This window comes from Neofelis nebulosa (assembly GCF_028018385.1).
Source record: "Neofelis nebulosa isolate mNeoNeb1 chromosome Y unlocalized genomic scaffold, mNeoNeb1.pri SUPER_Y_unloc_1, whole genome shotgun sequence".
Classification (NCBI taxonomy): Eukaryota; Metazoa; Chordata; class Mammalia; order Carnivora; family Felidae; genus Neofelis; species Neofelis nebulosa.
This window is the reverse complement of record NW_026691917.1, coordinates 1,079,090-1,100,513: the sequence shown is the minus strand read 5'-3', so window position 1 is coordinate 1,100,513 and position 21,424 is coordinate 1,079,090.

Genomic DNA, 21,424 nt, shown 5'->3' with positions numbered 1-21,424 from the left:
CGTTAAGTTTGACATTCTAGCAGGAGACATCTGGATGATCATAGAGCTCAGAGTACCATCACAGAAGTTAGCTACTGGAGGAAACTGGCCCTTAAGGTTGTGGGAGCCAGAAAATTTAAAGAACACTGAAGCTACATTGCTAGAGAAATTTTACCGGGATTCTGAAATTGCCCACAACAAAGGCAGGAGCAACATGAGAAGAAAGAAGAGTAGGAAGGGATTCCAGAAATGTCCACGAAAAAATGGTGGCGCTCTGGGATTGAATAGATGGACTAAGTAGGTGAAGGCAGGAATTTCAGGGGAGTAGAAAGATCATGGCCTGGAGGTGGTAACAAGGGGCCTGTAGATCACTATCCATCCTCTCCCTTAACCCTGAAGGAACTTTCTCTCTGCTGGAGCAATGTCTCCAACCTCTAGAACCTAGACAGCATTTATCTTTGTTCCTCATTCTGGCATCTTGATTCTGCTTGCTGAGACGACTCTTAAATGGAGTCCCCTGTCTGATTGTTTTTTTTTTTTCCCTCATGGGCATCACTACATGTCCCAGAATGTTATGACATCGAAACGAATATGGCCTGTTTTTCATTCCTTTCTATGACCAATAGGGCCAACTCTACTGGGCGTAGACTGAGTTTCACTCCAAATGATGACGGACTCAACATGCTGCTTTGCCCAAGAAATATACTTGTATCTCAGAAGATCCTCCCAGAAGTAACAGTGATACCCAACCCACCCAACAGAGCTGGCAATTAAGGCAGCCTGCTAAGAACACATCAAAATGCAAACATGTTTTCTAATGCTGCATCTTTTAGCATGTAGGCAGGTCGCCCAAAGCCAAAGCAGTAAAATATTTTAAGTTAGGGAATGAAAGGAAGGTAAACTGCCATAAAGGTATTTTAAACTGTTGGAAAAAAGGAGTAGAATATGACTGTCATAAACTCACAATCATTCATACAGGACATCATACATATATTCCAGGAATTTCAAGATAAGTAACATGTGGTTCATATAGTGGAGAAAGCTCCACTATTGCCACTCTCTTGATCATCTGCCAATACGTGGTCACCATGAAAGCTGCCTGACACCTACTAAAAAACCCAATGAATAACAGATGATAAAGGAGCGCCCATGAAATACCATGCTAGACATGTGTGGGCAGAGGTTATGAAGCCCAGAACATGATCGCTGCCCTTAAGAAGCCTGAAACTTAAGGGAAAGTGAAGTGAAACCAGTAAGAGTTAAAACCTGTGTTATAATAACTGGCTGACTTCTAGTCAGCATCAAGAATCAGACATGTTATTTCTGTGGAACTGTGAACATTGCCTCTGTGTTAGAAAGTTCTCTTGAGTTGTATAATGTGGCGAAAAACTGGCCTTTTCTGAGCCTGGGCAATTCCCACACTGGTGCATTGTGACACAAGCTTGTCAGATCAGTGGGCTCCTTATATGCTGCTTACTGCAGAATGAGCTGGCCGTTTTATCTGTCTTCCACACCACCTGGCTTAGCAAATTAGATCATATTAGGGCTATTGTCTCAGAGACAATAAGAGACATCTGTAACTGAAAGAGACCAGGATGCTATCTTCCAAAGAGACTTTGAAGAGTAGAAAGGTCAACAAAACGAGTATAACTATAATCATTTTTTTTAACCCATCCTTCTCTTCCTCTGTTATACATGCTATCCTTTAGTAAAATATATAAAATCAACACATTTCTTTAATCTTGGCACAGTGTTGTGAGAAAGAGTATCTTACATTATGCAGCACATTTTTATGTACAAAATCCTTCTGCATATATGAACTCTTTGGTCCTCAAAGCAAACACTATAGAAGTAATAATTGTTGACACAATTTACAGAAGTCCATTTGGGGTTTTGGCTCCATTCACTCCACCACTACAGGTGAGTAAACACTTACCTTTCCCACTGTCATGAGCAGGATTTCCCCTCCTTATAGATCAGACAAGTCTTGTTCTAAATGTCACCACTCTGTCTAGGCTCTGCCCTTCCTACCAGCCAATTCCTTCTACTAATTCTTTCCATGCAATTCATTTCAATTCAATTCAATTCAATTCAATTCAATTCAATTCAATACATTCGATTCAATTCAACTCAATTGCATTCAACTCAATTCAATTCAATTCAAATGGCAATTAACAAAGGCTAACCATAAGTCAAACTGTATACTAGGTAGTGCAATGACCAAATTGAAACCCTCAAGGAGTGACCAAATTATCTAGGGAGACAGGGATGCAAATTATTACAATATGGCAAAAATTACAGTACAGGGTACGGCACATGGTACCACAAGAGTTCCAAGAAGGGACTAATTCACTCTGTCTGGGGGATTAAGTAAGTAATGGTGGAGGCAAATTTGAAATATGAGTGATTAGGGTAGAGAGGGCTTCTCAGGCAGATGCAAACTTACCTATGCAAAGGTAAAGAAGTGGGGAACCGCAGGGAGTTCAATCTACTTCCTACACATAGCAACATCCAATGTAATTGGAGAAAAGCAGCACAAAAGTTACTTGATGGCCACTGACTAAAGTGAGGTCAGAAGGCTACTTACTCACACCCCTAGAACTCTATTTCACAACTTCCTTCTCTGCAAACTTCCAACTGTTCCCAACGCTTGTTCACTCTGGTCTTATAACTTTGCCTATTACCGCACTGAGAAAACCAGGTCAGTGAAAAGAGAATTTGCAAAATCACCTATCGCATCTACCATTCCATCTACATCTATTCCCTTGTGCTCTGCTCTCACCAACATTAATATGAAGGATCTGTTCATTCCTCTCTGGAATGCTCTCAATTATCTTTTGGACACTAGACTAAAGTCACTCTTGCCCTGTTAAGAACATTTCTGTCAGCAATTCTCCCCCACTCTGCCATATCATCATTTCCATCAGCAATATGTAAATTACAAAAATGCTTTTATTTCTCAAATTTTAGAAAGAAAAAGCAAAGCCCTCTCTTGACCCTGCTCCCTTCCCTTCCCACTGCTGCCTCATTTTCCTCCCACATTTGGTCACAATGCTCCTTGAAAGAATTGCCTTACTCCCTGTCTACAGTCATTCTCCTCCAATCCTCTGTTGAATCCACTCCAATTCGGCTTTTCCCCGGTGCTACTGAAACGGTTCTCATCACATGTCAATGGCATCCACTTTGCAAAACACAGTGATTATTTATATTTTCATAGTTTTTAAAGTGTATGTATTCATTTTGAAAGAAAGGGAGAGTGAGCAGGGGAGGATATGAGACAGATGGAGGCATAGAGAGAATCCTAAGCAGACTCCACACTGTCAGCATGGAGCCCCACCTGGGGCTTGGACCCACAAACCATGAGATCATGACCTGAGGTAAAACCAAGAGTCAGACACTTAACCAAGTGAACCCCCATGTGGCCCTGATGATCATTTATTTGACCTCATCCTATTTGACTTGCCATCACCACTTGACCAATTTGATACCTCCTTCCTTGAAACACATTCCTTACCAGGCTTCCTGGACTCGAGACCCTCCTCACGTCTTGCCTACTCCTTCAGTGGCCACTGTGTCTAGTTTCTTCGCTAGTTTTTCCACATCTTGCAATACTTTAAGAGTTAGAGACCCCAGAGCTCAGTTCTTGCATGTCTTCTCTCTCATCCATTCTCACTCCCTAGCTGATCTCATGCGATCTCATACTAAGTAATCGAGCCTAGAGTCCACACTAAACTTCTTAGTTTAAACTCCAGATGCCTATATCTAACTGCATTCACAAAAATGCAGCTTGGATGTCTGAGAAGCATCTCAAAATCACCATGTTAAAAAAGCAAGTCCTGGGGCGCCTGGGTGGCGCAGTCGGTTAAGCGTCCGACTTCAGCCAGGTCACGATCTCGCGGTCCGTGAGTTCGAGCCCCGCGTCAGGCTCTGGGCCGATGGCTCAGAGCCTGGAGCCTGCTTCCGATTCTGTGTCTCCCTCTCTCTCTGCCCCTCCACCGTTCATGGTCTGTCTCTCTCTGTCCCAAAAATAAATTAAAAACGTTGAAAAAAAAATTAAAAAAAAAAAAAGCAAGTCCTGATGTTTCCCCTAAAACCCATGATCTCTAACAGACAACTTAAAACTACCACCAACCTGTGGTCCAGCCCAAAAAAACAAACAAACAAAAAAAAACAAACAAAAACAAAACAAACTTAGTGTCATCTTTTATATCTGTTTTTTTAATACCTTATATTCAAACCACAAGCAATCCTATTATATCCACATATATTATATACACATGATCATAATTTTCTCACTATGTGCCCTTCTTCCATCCTTATTCAAGCTACAGTTATTTCAGGATTACTATAGTAACCTCATTGTGTTGTTGTTGTTGCTTGTATGCTTGGTTCCCACTCCATCCTGCTCCCCAGACAGTAGTCAGAGTGATTTGTTTAACATATAAATTAGGGTCACCTGGGTGGCTCAGGTGGTTAGCCATCTGACTCTTGATTTTGGCTCCGGTCATGATCCAGATATCATGAGCTCATGGGGTCAGAACGTGCATTAGGATCTGTGCTAGGCATGAATTAGGCATGGAGTCTGCTTGAGATTCTCTCTCTCTCTCTCTCTCTCTCACTCTGTCTCTTTCTCTCTGTCTCTCTAACCCTATGTGGGCACTCTCATTAAATAAATAAATAAATATATAAATAAATAAATAAATACATACATACATTCATACATACATACCTACATACATACATACATACGTAGATAGATTAAATAAATAAATAAATAAATAAATAAATAAATAAATAAATAAAACTAAGATATGAATTTGGTCCGACTGCTCAACTGACTTTCCATCTCATTGAAAATAAAAGTCAAAGTCCTTGTAATGACTTTCACATTCTTCGTGGTATGCACCCCACACATAACCTCTCTGACTGAATAAGTAAATGAGTAAATGAGTGAATGGTTGGTAGAGAAGAGGAACATAGGATGAGATTAACCTTATAGAATTAAACAGATGATGAGCAACCTTCTAACTAAGCCAAGAAGTGTCTTCAGATGTATTTGAATACAATGGGGAGTCATCAAAGTCATTCGGGCACAAAAACTATCTCCTGTAAACTGTTTCTAGGATCCAATTCATATGTCACCTTCTACACCAATCCTCACTCTTTACCAACCTCCCATTCCCACAAGAAATCCATCCAAAGGAAACTTTGCTACTCCTTTAATGTGTCACATTTTCAAACTTCCGTGTCTTGCTCTTTTTTTAATTTTTTTATTGTTCCTGCCTGCAATGCCCTTCCTTACTCTGTCGATTTGAAATATGCCTTCTCTAGAAGACTCACTTCAAGTGAGTCTCATTTTTGTAAATCACTCCCCGGGTGCCCCAGAGACTCATGTGTTTTCTTCTTTGCAATTCCAGGGTACATTTATCCACCTCTATTACAGATGTTATCAACTCAGTGTAGTTAATTTGTTTGCACAGTGGCAAATCCCTGGATAACAAGGTCCATTATTAGTTCTAGATATGACCTCTGTTCTTTGTATACAGTGCCTACAACCTAGTACGTGCTCAATGCATGCTTGATGAATGGAAATGAGGCAGGAAAATAGAATGAAAATTACTAGAGGGAATATATAAGAGAGACCAGGAGAGCCAAGTGTTATTAAAAACAAAAGAAGAGGTATTTTCAAGAAGTAAGGAGTGGTCCGTTCTTTAGAGTTTTGTGTTTTGCTTTACTTGAGTTTGAAATAAGCTACAGGTATCACTGCATTTAACTAGTAGGAGATATGTGGAAATACAATAGTCAAATTTCAGGGGCATATGGCAGAAATTACCTTATATCCAAGCAGTGACTTAATATGAGGAGTTGTGTGTTCAAAACATCAGGAGACGTGTTAGTTAAGTGGGGTGTACACTGCACTCCCAGAATCCAAAGACAGCACTGCAGAATTGTCTGCCAGAATAACCCCAGCAGACTCACTGGTCTGTCCAGGCAGACTCACTTGTGTTCTGGGCCTAGGGTATCACTAGGTAAGAGTCAAGTGTCAGTAGGTTGGGTTCTTATCTGGAGGAATCTACTTCTGAGATTATTTGGGTTTTGGACAATTAAATTCCTTGCAGTTATACAACTGAGGTCTTTATTTTCAGATTGTGGGATGGCCAGCCAGAGAAAACTCTCTGCTTTGCATGGGTGTATGATGCATGGGTTCATGATGATACTAGGTTGATCCAGAAAATCTCTCTCTATAATACAACATGACTATAGAAATGGTATCTCTTCATTTTCATGGGTTGTCAGCATTAAGGTACGGTATGTTGGGTGCTATTTTTTTCTTTTAGAATAATGTCTACCACATTCTGTTTGTAAAAAAAAAAGCTATAGAACCAATAGATAATAGTTCTCACCTTCTGATTTAGTAAGATTCAACAGAAAAATTCTCTTTCTCATATATATGTATAGTATATATTATAGTATATATTTATATATTTTTATTTATTTATATATTTGTACTTATATTTATGTATTCATATGAATTTATTAAATAAATATATATTTTTATGTATTTATGTATTTATGTATGTATGTATGTATGTATGTATGTATTTCTTATAAGAAATTGGCTCCCATAAATGTGGACGGTGACAAGTCCCAAGATCTGCAGGATGAGTTGGCTAGCTGGAAACACACGAGATCTGATGGCATAGTTCTTGTCCAATGGCTGGAAGGCTTGAATCTCAGGTAGAGCTGCTGTTTCAGTTTGAATCTGGGGAAGAGGCCAATGTCCCAGTTTAAAGACATTCAGGCAGGCAAGAGTAATTCCCTAGTATCCATGGGAGAATCATCCTTATTCTATTCAGCCCTTCAATTGATTAGATAAGACACACTCCCATTACGAAAATAATCTGTTTTACTCACTGTACAGACTCAAGTATTTCCCATCACAAAACACCAGAAAAATGTTTGACCAAGCATCTGGACCTCTGTGGCCCAGTCAAGTTGACACATAAAATTAGCCATCGTATCTTCCAAATTTCATGCAAGCACATGAAGCAGATGAACCTAAGCCCTATCAAGAACCCAAACTACAGAGGCACCAGGCAGCCTGATAAGGTGCATTAGCACAGCGTCTCTCAAATATTTTATCCCCAACCTACTGTAAGGAACACATATTTCACCACAACCCAGTATAAGCATACACATACATATAAATAAATGAAATAAACAACATTTCATGAATTATTGGTTACCCTTACTAAGTGTAAATGTACTTTTATATTTTCTTATTGGTTCTATTTAATTTTAATCCATTCTTACCTTGATCCACACCTTCATGACCTTCCAAAATACAAGGCATCATTAGTAAGGTGTACTGATTTTGAGGGTCAATCTTTGGGAAGTAATATTCCTTCAGTTATATGTTTCACAATGTCTGACATGTAATACCCTCTTTGTTAAGTTGAATTGAATATAGAAAACGGGCTTCCAATTCAGTCTTAAGACATACTAAGAAAATTCTGAATCCTTGTATAGGGGTATGTCCATAACTATCGAACAAAATGAAACAACAGGTACCAAGAGATACCCTTTTGATGTCTCCAACCCTATTCAGGAAGGCTAAGTTTACAAGCCCACGGAAACACAGGGGACCATTTCTGTCATGGGGAAAATGACCAACAACGGAATGTTCACGTGCAAAGAGCAGACAGGATTAATTTTTATCAAGAGGTGTTGAAGCATGTAGAAATTGTGCACTTCTATGCCACTTATAAATTAGTGCTTGTCTCCCTTGGATTATCATGTCAATGGCTAAGGCACAGTTAGAGAACATTGTTACCCAACAATGGCAGCTCTCAGATTTTATGTTTCTGTTATACACCCCCATAGGTTGAACTGTGTCTCTGCAATAGTTAAGGTCCTAGAGAAGAATTCACCCAAGGGACCAGTGTGCATACTGCAAAGGTAAGGGAAACTGTAAGAATGTCCGAATTGGATGGGGACTTCAAAACCCAGCCAATATCTGGAGGAACCTCGAGGTGAGAACCCTCTTGATCTGGCCAGGGTAGAATTGGACTGAGGGGGACCGGACTCTTTGTTTCTTGGCCCCCATGAACCCACGGTTGAAATGAGGTGGTGGGCTGAACAATAACTTTCATGGTTGACACTGGGGCTGAATACTCCTTTGTTACTTCCCTGGTAGCGCCCTTAGGCCAAAAGACAGCAACCATTCTTGGGGCTACTGGGACACAGGCAATGCAACGACCCTTCTGTCAAGCTCAACAAGGTGCACTTGGGGGTCACAAGGTCCGGCATGAGTTCCTCTACTTACGTGACTGCCCGATGCCTCTCTTGGGCCGGGATCTACTCTCCAAACTTGGGGCCCAGATACCTTTTGAACCCACTGGACACACTAGCCTCCAATGAAACCCAAGGCAGAAGGAAACCCTGGTCTTGGCGATACCCCTGCCAAGGGAAGAAGAATGGAGATTGTTCTGTGCCCAGACCTTACCTGGTAGCCCCTAAGAATTCAGGCTTCCATTCCCCTCGCTATGGGCTGATGATAACCCGCCTGAAATAGCTTGGAATTGGGTCCCAATCATTGTTGACCTGATCCCTGAAGCTCAACCTCAGACACCAAGGCAGTACCCCGTTCCACTAGAGGCTAGAATGGGCATACAAGAGCACCTGACCAAGCTCAGAGAAAGAGGTATCTAACTGAGTGCCAATCAGTTTGGAATACCTTACTCTTGCCAGGCAAGAAGCCAGGAGGACACCAACCAGTACAGGATTTGAGGGCCAGTAGCAAAGTGACGCTTTCCTTACACCCAGTCATTCCGAACCCTCAGTATACTCTCCTCAGCCAAATTCCGTGGTCAGCCAGAAGGGTTGCGTGCTTCGACCTAAAGGATGCTTTCTTCTGCCTCTGCCTGGCTCCACAAAGTCAATCATTGTTTGCCTTTGAATGGACTGAGCCTGTTACAGAGCGTCAGATGCAGCTGATCTGGACACTACTTTCCCAAGGTTACAACTCGCCCATTCTTCTGGGGGAAGCCCTAGGTTCAGATCTCGCTGACTTTCTGAAGGAAACCACAGGGTATGTCCTTCTCCAATATGTAGAAGACCTCCTCCTTTCCAGTGACACCCAGGAAGACTGTATGAAAGGTACACAGGCCCTCCTACAGCTCTGATCCTACTTGGGGTACCAGGCCTCATGGAAAAGGGCACAGATTTGTCCACAGCAGGTCCAATACTTAGGCTCCCTCCTCACAAAAGGAAAGAGAACGAGGACTGGAAAGGAAGAAAGTGTGGCACCACACTGCCACAGCCCCAAACAAAATGAGGCTTGTGTGAATGTTTAGGGGCCGGAGGGTTCTGTCGCATTGGGAATCCTCAGATGCTCAGCCATAGTGAGGTCCCTCTATGACCTGTTGGGAGAACCAAACTTGGAGTCCCCCACATGGACTGAGGATGCGAGGGCCACTTTCACAGAAATAAAGTTGGCTCTGGGACAAGCCCCAGCCCTTGGATTGCCTGACATAGAAAGGCCCTTTAACTTCTTCATACATGAAAAGGAGTGCTCACTCAGAGCATGGTGCCTTGGCAATGGCCAGTGTTCTAACGGTCAAAAAAAAAAAAAAAAAAACAACTTGATCCTGTGGCTGCAGGATGGTGCCTGTGCCTCAGAGATCAGAGCCACAGTGCTGCTCATCAAGGATGCAGACAAGCTCCCACTGGGCCAAACACTTGATGTTAAGGTCCCACACATGGTCGTGTGGCTCACAAGCACCCAAGGATATCGTTTCCTCTCCATTTCTCAGCTGACACAATCCCAAGGCCTTCTCTATGAGAACCTAAGTCTCACCCTCAAAACAGAATAAGAACACTAAACCTGGCCACCTTCCTTCCCACAGAGGAGGGAGAACCTGACCATGACTGTTCTCGAGTAGTGGATGAAGTCTATGCCAGCTTCCCAGACCTCTAAGACCAGGGTATAACAAACCCAGAGATCACCCTGTTCGGCGACGGGAGCAGCTATTTAGAGGAGTGCAGCCAAAGAGCAGGGTATGCGGTAATCACAACCACGGAAGTTCAGGAAGCCAAGGCCTTGTCGGAAGGATGGTCGGCACAATGGGCTGGACTCAGTACGCCTTAACCTGATCCATCATCCTTAGCGAAGGTAAATGAGTTGACATCTACATCGATTCCTGGTATGGCTTCGCTACTGTGCATGTACATGGGGCCATGTATAAAGAAAAAGGCCTCCTTACCGCTTCAGAGAAAACTATCAAAAATGAGGAAGAAACACTAAAGCTTCTTGAGACCATATGGCTACCAGACAAAGTAGCTATCCTACACTGTAAGGGACCTCAGAAATGAGATGCCCCCATAAATCAAGGAAATCACCTGGCTGACAAAACAGCCAGAGTGTCTTCCTGAGGTGAGCTAGGTGAAGCTCCTACCTACACTCTGACTCTTGCGCCCCAGAAGGAAGCCTCCCCACCCCTGTACACGAGTGAAGAAAGAAGTTGGGCCTCGACAGAAGTGGGCACACTAAGCCAAGATGGATGGTGAGTCTTGTCCCGTCATCTTTGTGAAAGCACCTAGTGTAGGAATATAACTAACTCACCCTCTTAGGGAAAACTGCTCTACAGGTCCTCTTCAAAAAGAACTACGATATCAGCCAGCTGCTGGCATTATGCCAGGCTTCAGTGAATACTGTGTAACATGTGCCAAAAACAATGCTTGCTCTGCCCCACAGCCCCTGCCTGGCTCACAAAGGATGGACTTAGGGGTGAACTTTACCAACATACAACCAAATAAAGGGTTTAGGTACCTTCTTGGAACAATCTGCACCAATTTGGGATACCTCCAAGCATTCCAGACCAGAATGGAATGAAGTCACGAGGTGGCCAACGCTCTTCTACGGGAGATTGGGCTTAACCACACACAGTAATAATGGACCTGCATTTGGAGCGGACATTATACAAACCCTAACAAAGTCCCTTAACATTGCCTGGAAACTGCACACTACTTACCGCCCCCTGAGCTCAGGGAAAGGTAGAGCGGATGAATTGCACCCTCAAAGAAACCCTGGTCAATTTCCACCAAGACACTCACCCCCTATTGCCAGATGTACTTCGGCTGGCCCTCCTGTGTGCCCAATGCCCGCCTGGGGCACTGGGATTCTCCCCTTTTGAGTTATTATATGGGCGACCCTCCCCCTCCCCACACACGTTTAGGAAAGCTCCCAGGAGACCTACACCAGATTGCAGACAAGGAAATATGTTGCACCCTTGGGGTGTTCTACCTGTGTTCTAATTCAGCCTATCGATGCTTAGAGGCCAACTGGACTCAGAAACGTTATTCCATCTTCCGGACCCCAGGGATATTTGTATACACTGAGGATCAGTTCCTAACAACCTTTAGCCCCAAGTCTCAGGCTAAACGGGCAGTCCTGCTACCCATTCGGATAGGCTCAGAAATTGTGACAGGAAACGAACTGGATAAGGGGGCATAGGTTTATGCATAGGATTGTACCATAGACTATCTCAAGAGCTAAATGAAGACATGGAACAGGTGGCCGATTCTCTGGTAACCTTAGAAAACCAAATAAACTCTCTGGTGGCAGTAACCTCCAAAACAGAAAGTCCCTGACCTCCTCACTTCAGAAAATGGAGGGACTTGCATCTTTTCGGGAGAGGAATGTTGCTAGTTTTTTTTTTTAATTTTTTTCAACGTTTTTCATTTATTTTTGGGACAGAGAGAGACAGAGCATGAACGGGGGAGGGGCAGAGAGAGAGAGGGAGACAGAGAATCAGAAACACGCTCCAGGCTCCGAGCCATCAGCCCAGGGCCTGACGCAGGGCTCGAACTCACGGACCGCGAGATCGTGACCTGGCTGAAGTTGAACGCTTAACCGACTGCGCCACCCAGGCGCACCAAGGAATGTTGCTAGTTTTTAAACCAGTCAGAAATACTTACAACTAAGTTTAAGGAAATAATAATAATAATAATAATAATAATAATAATAATAATAATAATAATAATTCAACATTGACAACAGGAAAGTACCAATCAATGGAACAAATGAGATCTCACAGATTGGGATCCTGGCTTCCTGCCCCGGCAGGGCCCCTCTTCTCCCTAATTTTACTTGTATCCATTGGCCCCTGTATACTGAATACCATGGTACATTTTATTGAAAACACTGTTGCTCACCAAACTACTGCAGGCATCTTAGCCTTCTGAGGGCACCAACCTAAAAAACTGAAAGGTGATACCTACTAAAAAGGTGTTTTAAAAGGCAAAAAAGGGGATAATGTTGGAGAAGTGAATACAATACTGTGCCAAAGCTGGCCGGTGGGACTAAAACGAACTCTGGTCTCTATCTTGGAGACCCCTCCTCCTGGCTCTTCTCCCTTTGTTTTCTGTGTGCAGGAAAACCCCCACAGATATGACAGCTGATGACTGGAAATTTCCTGCCCCACTTTCATTCAGCGCTCAGAAGTTTGGAGAAACAGGGTCCTCTGAGCCCACCGTTCCACCAAGATCTGCAATCCAAAGAAGATCTCCGAGTGCCACTTTGTTTTCCGCCAGCGTTCCAGCCTGGTTTTGTAACATTATAAACACAGAAGTGAACAAGACAGACCAAGTCCCTTCTTTATACAGTATAAGGAGGCAGAGGACCGTTAACTGGTAAACAAGTAATTAACAAGTGTACAAGGTTAATGGGGTGCTGGGACTCAACCAGCTCCAAGTTGTCTAAAGGGAACATATGCCATATCACCCATCTCATGTATGGATCATAGTTCTAAGTGTTCTAAGTGTTGTGACGTTTATAATTGATACACGTGATAACTGCCAGGGTATTTCCCCTTTTCCCAAGTTACATTTATTTTGAAGAACTTATGTGAGTTAATGAAAGATACTGGGGATTCCGAGATCAGTAGATGCTGGTGGACCAGGTTTGAAATAGCAGCCCCAGAGGTCAAAAGACACAATATCTAATCATGTTTGTTTGTTTTTTTTAACAACTTCATTAATGTTTAACTGATATACACAAACTGTACATATTTAAAGTACGTAATTGGTGGAGCACCTGGATGGCTCAGTCACTTGAGCACCAGACTCTTGATTTTGGCTCAGGTCATGATCCCAGGTTCGATCAAGCCCTTTATTGGGCTCCATGATAAGCATGGAGTCTGCTTAAGATTCTCTCTTTCTCCCTTGCCTCTCTCCCCCAGTTATGAATGCCTCAGCTCTCTCTCTGAAAAAAAAGCCTTTGCGGCGCCTGGGTGGCTTGGTCGATTAAGCGTCCGACTTCGACTCAGGTCATGATCTCATGGTCCGTGGGTTCGAGCCCCGCGTTGGGCTCTGTGCTGACAGCTCAGAGCCTGGAGCCTGTTTCAGATTCTGTGTCTCCCTCTCTCTCTGCTCCTCACCTGTTCATGCTCTGTCTCTCTCTGTCTCAAAAATAAATAAACGTTAAAAAATTTTTTTAAAAAAAGCCCTAATAAATAAATTACTTAATAATTAATATTAATACTAATAAATAAAATTACATAATTTGGCAAATTTTGGTTACATACACACCAATGTATACATAACAACAAGGAAAAGAATATGTGTCACCACTAAAAATGTCCTTGTATCCTTTAGATATCCCTCCGTCCCCCACGTCTTCCTGATTCCCATTCCTAGGCAATCTCTGGTCTGTTTTCTGTCCCTACATATTATCTTGCATTTTCTAGAATAGTATACAAATAAAATTATATAAGACATACTCCTTATTTTTTAGGGGTGGGGAGTTGACTTCTTTCACTTGGTATTTTGAATATTATCCATAGTGTTGTGTGTTCCAATAGTCTGTTACTACTTGTTTATCCGTTCACATTTCAGTGGACATTTGTATTATTTCCACATTTGGCGTATTTATTTCTTTTTATTAGAGGGGGGGAGAAGGAGAGGGGAGGGTGGAAGGACAGGTGGGGAGGAGATAGGGAAAGGGAGATGGAGAGGGAGAGGGAGATAGAGAAGGAGAGGGAGAGGGGGAGGGAGAGAGAAAGAGAGAGAGCAGAGGGAAAGAGAAAAAGAATCTTAGGCAGCCTCCATGCTTAGTGCGGAGCTCAATGTGATACTCAATAACAGGACCCTGGAATGATGACCCAAGCAGAAATCAAGAAATCAAGAAATCTACCAACTGAAGCACCAGCTGCTCCTTAGCCTATTAAAAACAAAGCTTCTGTAAACATTCCTTTTTTTTCTTTTCTTTTTTCTCTCTCTTTTTTTATTTTGTTTAGTTTTGTTTTGTATGATCGTAAACTTTGATCTCTCTAGGGAAAATATTTGAGAGTAGATTTGGCTGAATCATAGAAAGGTTGCATGGTCAGCTTTTTAGGATACTGTCAAACTGTTTGCCAGGGTGTTTTATCACTTTCACATTCTCATCAGCAGTATGAGAGAATTCCATTTCTTTCATATCCTAGCTAACACTTCGGAGCCCTGTCTTTTGATTTTAGACATCTCATAGGTATGAAGTAGTAGTTGATCTCATTGTATCTCATTTATCTCATTGTAGTTTATATTTGCATTTCCCCTCATGATGCTCAACACATTTTCATGTGTGTATCTGCTGTACATATATCTTTTTGGTAATATGTCTTTTCAAATCTTTTGCCTTTTTTTGGATTATTTCGCTTCAGAATATTGAATCTTGCGGATTGCCCATATGTTCTAGATATAAGTCCCATTTCACATAGGTGATATGGAAATATATTCTCCCAGTCTCAGTCTTCTATTTCAAACTCTTTGTTCTTTGAAAAGCAAAAGTTTTAGTTTGATAAAATCCAATCAATCATATTTTTTTTCTTGTAATGAATCATATTGTTGGTGGTGTAGCTAAGAAATGTTTGCCTAATCCAAGATCATAATGGTCTCCTACTTTAGGTACTTTAAAACAGTTATCGTACTGTATTCTAGATTGCAGATTCTAGATTGATGAGAAATCTTTTTCCTCCCTTTGTCTGGATTAAAGCAATTTGATTGTGGGGTGCCTTGGTGTAGTTTTCCTCATATTTCCTGTCCTTGAGGTTCATTGAATTTATTGGAACTATATATTTTTAGTTTGCATCAACCGTAACAACTATAAATTCAAATTAGTTTCTTTATTTACTGAAACTAGTTTTCTTGTCTGTGTTCCTTGGAGATACAATTACATGCATATTGGATGATTTGCAGTCACATTTTCTCTGTGTGTTTCATTTCAGATGATTTCTGTTGCTATGTCTTTAGGTTCATCAAACTTTTTTTTTTCTGCACTGTCTATATGCCTTTAATTCCATTCAGTAATCATAGACCAGATTTCTTATTTTAGTCATTTGTTTTGTTATGAGAAGTTTGGTTAGGTCTTACATATCACTTGCATGTCTCTATTTAACATGCTCATTCTGCCCTATAATTTCTTGGATATATTGATCATAGATATAATAACTATTTGAATGTTCTTTTGTATGAATTATATCATTTGTGTAATTTCTGGGTCAGTGTCAGTTGAGTTCCCCTTCCTTACGTGTCTTAGTTTCCTGCTTCTTTGCATGCCTGATAATTTTTTATGGGTTGCCAAACATGGTCAGTTTTAGCCTGTCAGAGGCTGGATACTTCTAGATTCCTAAAAATATTCTTGGTTTTTGATTTGGGACATAGTTTAGTTACTTACAAATAGCTTGATCTTTTCAGGTCTTTCTTTAAATATACTTTGGGCAAGGCACAGGCAGCACTTAGTTTAGGGATAATTTTTGTCCAGTACTGACACAAAAATCAAGTATTTTCCAAATGGCATGTAAATTGTGAGGTCTTCCACACTGGCTGTCAGGCATTATTCCTGACCGTGTATGGCAGTGGGTATTGTTCCTTCCCCTGGTCTCAGTTTCCTCATACACAAGAGTTTATCAATATTCAATTGAATACTCAAGGCAGGCAATCTGTTGATCTCTGGAGTTCTCTCTGTGAACAACTTTCTCTTCTTTGGTACTCTGCTCTGTGAAAGATAGCAGTCTTCCTGAATCAGTGACTACCCCGTCCACGATTCAGGGAAACTGTTGGGCTATGCCAGCTTCCTCCTCTCTAAACCACAGACTCAAATCCCCGCCTAGTCAATAAGCTAGGGCACTATAGGAACCATTTCATTTATTTCCCAATATCAGGGATCACTGCCCTTCACTGCCTGATGTCTGATGTTTTGAGAGCAGCTTCTTATATATTTTCTCTACGCTTTTAGCTGCTTCCAAAAGGAGTATAAATCCAGTTTTTGTTATTACATTTGGCTGGAAGTAGAAGTGTTAACACCAATTTACATTTTAGTATTGAGTCTTACTTCTCTGGCTTTGTTCTTTTATCTTTTATTCTTCTTTGATGATAGACTCAATGTGGACATATGGAGAATGGCCATTGCTAGACATAGGGAGAAACTAGGGATGAGCTGGCAGATTGGAAGTATAGTTAAAGAAGAAAAAAAAAGGAAAGAATGAGAATATGCAGTCAAATCTTGAAGAAAGGAATTGATGGCGATTGTCAGAGCCATGTGAAATCCCAGCTTCCACTTTAACACCCATAATATGAGAATTCAAACTAATGTCTTCAACTTGGAAACCTTAATCTGCCAGTGAGCTTTACTAATTTCTACTGGTCTTCATAACTCCGTAACAAAGGCCGAGGTTTGGAATTTCTCACCTTTGTTTCTCAGAGAGAAAACACACCAAAGTCACCCAGAAAGCTGTGCTTGGGTGAAAACTAAACGTCTTACATGATTTTTTTTTTTTGCTGCTTTGCTCAAATGATTCTTTAGCAGTGTTCGCCTTGGAAGAGAACAAACTGTGGCACAGAAGAAAACACAGTGGACATGGAGTAGGAGTCTAGGGTTGTTGTCTAACACAGTCATAAACAAGTTATGGGGAAGGCACTTGACTTTCCTAGGTCTCAATTTCCTCACCTGGAAATTGGAATAAGGACTCCCATATGAAGGGCCATTGTGAGATTAAATGAGGTGATGCACGTGCCAGTTTTACAGAGCCTAACTCTTAATATTACATGCAAGCGTCTGTGCATGATTTCTTCTAGAGGGAGGGATTTGCATTTCTTTTAGTGGAAGGAAAGAGATGAATATACAAGTGGACTATCAAATAAGAGGTGGATAGAGGACTGGCTTTTGGTGTACCTCCTTGTACTCATTCAGCCATCCTGGCCCTGGGCTCCCTCCAAATTAAAGAATCAGTGTCAGAAGACCTGAGATCCACCCGTAGGTATCTGACCCCACACAGAATATTAGCCTGTCTTAGCTGTTCAAATGAAGATAATGATGGCTATCATCGGTGGAGCACTTGTTCCGTGTTGTCAGGTGTTGGATTAAGCACCTTGCCAATACTGGCATTTAAACTTTTTGACCCTTTGTTATTATTTCCATTTTATAAATCAGGCAGCTGAGTTTCAGATATGTTTAGCAATTGGTTCAAGATAACACAAACACAAGTGGTGTGGCTGGGATGGGCACCAGCTCTGCTCCTATGCCAACATGCATGCTCTCACCCATGTTACACTGCCTTCCCATTAGCACGTTAAGGGTTTGGAAAGCTGAGGGCCAACCCTGATAAAGTACCATGGAGTATGTTGGTGCCCTAGCTAAGATCTTTTTCCCTTACCTTACCGGAAACATTTTCATATTAACTGAAACTAGTCCCTGCACAAGACAACTTTCCTCAAATTTCTCTTAACGCTATACACTGGTCAGAATATAAAAAGCAACGACTTCAGAACTTGAAAGTTAGCAATAGGAGGTGAATGAGGGAAGGGAAGCAAAACAAGAATGACCCTGTGATGGTTATTATTACGTGTCTACTTGAGTTGGCCGTGGGGTGCCCCAGACTAAACATTTTTTCTCGGGATATTTGTAGAGTGTTTCTGGGTGAGATTAGCGTTTGATTTGGTAGACTCAGTAAAGCAGACTATCGTCGCCAGTGAGTGTGGGCAGCATTCAATGTCCTGAGGTCCTGAAGAGAACACAGGGTAGAAAAAGGAGGAATCCATGCCCCACCGCTTCTTTTCTCAGCCTTAGAAGTGATCCCGCTTAGAGGCAGAGCAGTGGGTAGGGTTAGTGTTGTTTCTCTGGAAGTGCCTTTGCTCCAACAACCCACAGTGATGTGATTTCCCTGCAGGACTGAAATGAGGGCCCATGTGCGGTTATGGGTTGGAAGAGCGGAGCCAAACATATGGGTGGGCCAGACTGAGATTGTCTCAGGATCTTCTCCATCTCCATCACGGCCATGGAAATGTCATGGAGACAGTGTGACTTCCACACAGGATTTTCCCCAATGGTAATTGGCCCCAATCCGTTATTTCTTTCAGACGTCCATGCTAGGTCCCTTTAGGGCCAGAGCCCAGGCCTGCGTTAGGGTTAGGTCCTAGCTACCTGCATGTAGATCTCCTGGTTTCCCAATACCATTTGTTGAAGAGACTGTCTTTCCCCCATTGTTTATTCTTGCCTCCTCTGTTATAGGTTAATTTACCACATAAGCATGGGTTTATTTCCTGGCTTTCTATTCTGTCCCATCGATCTATGTGTCTGTGTTTGTGCCACTACCCATACTAATTGCTCTACTTGAAGCTTTGTACTACATCTTGAAATCTGGGATTTTGATACCTCCGGGTATGTTTTTGTCTTTCAAGATTATTTTCACTATTCAAGGTCTTTTGCGGTCCCATACATATTTTAGTATTAGTTGTTTCCGTTCTGTGAAAAGTGCCTTTGGTACCTGGACAGGGATTGCATTGAAACTGTAGATAGTTATGAGCAATATGGACATTTTAATGATATTGATTCTTCCAATCCATGATCATGGGATACCTTTCCATTTGTTTGTGTCATCTTCAGTTTCATCATTGACTTGTGGTTTTCACACTACAGGTCTTTCACTTCTTTGGATAAGTTTAGTCCTAGCTATTTTACTCTCTCTTTTTTTGGTGCAATTAGGAACGGTGTTGTTTTCTTAATTTCTCTTTCTGTGACTTCATTATTATTATATAGAAACACTACCAATTTCTGTGTATCAATTCCGTATCTGCAACTTTACTGAATTCGTTGATTATTCTAGTAGTTTTGGGGGGAAAGTTTTAGGGTTTTATGGCATATTCTTATGTCATCTATAGATAGTGACAGTTCAGCTTCTTTAGAAAGGTAGATGACTTTAATTTCTTTTTTCTTATCTGATTCCTGTGGCTAGGACTTCTAGTGTTATATTAAACAAGAGTGGCAAAAGTAGACATATTTATCTTGTTCTTGATCTTAGAGGGAAAGCTCTCAGTTTTTTACCATTGAGACGTTAGGTGTGAACTTAATATAAACAATATATAAAATAATATTTTTATGTGTTGAGGCATGTCCGCCCCCCTGACTTTGTTGAGAACTTTTACCATGAATACATATTAAATTTTGTCATATGCTTTTTCTGCATTTATTGGTATAAACATATGATTTTTACCCTTCGTTTTGTTGAGGTGGGATATTATGTTGATTGATTGGATGAGCCATCTTTGTATCCCTGGAATAAAAGCCACTTAATCATTTTAGTGTGTTGTTGAGAGGAGTTTGCTAATATTTTATTGAGGATTTTAAAGTCTCTTTGGTTTGATATAGGTGTTGCTACCTGGTGCTGAGGTGTTGTTGTTTGATGTTGTTTTTGTTGTCCTCGTCGTTTGCTTTCATTTGCACGGGAAATGTATCTCCATCCTTTCACTTTCAGTCTGTATGTGTCTAGGTCTGAAGTGAGTCTGTGCTAGGCAGCATATGGATGAGGGTTGTTTTTTGTCCATCCTGTTACCCTATGTATTTGGACTGGAGGACTTCAGCCACTTATTTTTAAAGTAATTGTTGACCGTTATGTACTAATTGTAATTTTGTTCTTTGTTTTCCGGTTGCTTTTTGGTCTCTGTTTCTTTTTTTCCATACTCTCTTTCTTTCTCATAGATGGATTTGTGTTGTGCTTTACTTGGCTTTCTTTTTATTTTTCATGTATTTTGTGTTTTGAGTTTGTTATCACAAGGGTTACATATAACATCCCAAGGAGACAGCAGTCTATGTTAATTTGGTGGTCACTTAAATATAAACACATTCGAGAATTTAAAAAGACTAACCTTTGGGGCAAGTGGGTGGCTCAGTCAGTTAAGTGTGCGATTTCGAGCTCAGGTCATGATCTCACAATACGTGAATTTGAACCGCACGTTGGACTCTGTGCTGACAGCTCAGACCCTGGAGCCCGCTTCAGATTCTGTGCCTCCCCTTCTCTCCGTCCCTCCCTGTTAACACTCTGTCTCTCTCTCTCACACATGAAATAAAACATATTTTTTAGTAAAATAAAATACAAAGAGTAACTTTTTTAAGTCCCTCCTCCAAATTTGATGTGTATGTTGTCTTATTTTACATCTTTTTATTCATAATTCTTTAATATCTAATTATGATTTTCCCCCGTTAACATTTCTTGCATTGCTGATTAGTGGTGATAAACGTCTTTATCTTCTGTCTGAGAAAATCTTTATCTCTTTTTTTCTTTTTTTTTTTTTAATTTTTTTTTTCAACGTTTTTTATTTATTTTTGGGACACAGAGAGACATAGCATGAACGGGGGAGGGGCAGAGAGAGAGGGAGACACAGAATCGGAAACAGGCTCCAGGCTCTGAGCCATCAGCCCAGAGCCTGACGCGGGGCTCGAACTCACGGACAGCGAGATCGTGACCTGGCTGAAGTCGGACGCTTAACCGACTGCGCCACCCAGGCGCCCCTCTTTTTTTCAAACCTTAATGATAATCTTTCCAGGTAAAGTTTTCTTGGTCATGGGATTATCCTTTCAGGCCTTTGAAGATATCATGTCACTCTCTCCCAGCATGCCAAGTTTCTGCTGAAATATCAGCTGACAGCTTTAGGTGTATGTTTGTTGTGATTTGTTTTTCAAATCATAGGTAATTTTGCTTCTCTCTTACAACTTTTGAAATTCTTTATTAATCTTTAAACTTTGACATTTCAGTTCTGATGTGTCATAGTGTAGAGCTCCTTGGTTTCATCATGTTTGGAACTTGGTGCTTCTTGTCTTAGATGTCTGTTTTCTTCTCTAGTTTTGGAACATCTTCAGTTATCTTTTCTTCAAATAATTTTGGTACCCCTTTTCCTTCTTGTGGAATCCCTATTATGTGGATTTTTGCTCACTTGATATTTCCAAAGTATCCCTTAACCTATCCTCATTAAAATATATATATATATAAAATATATATATATATATATATATCTGCTGTTTGTTTTGGGTGCTTTCCCTTAATCTGCCTTCCATATCACTGATATGTCCTTCTGCATGCCGTCTTCTGTTGATTCCCTCTAGTGTTTTTTTTTTCCAGCTATTATATTCTTGAAC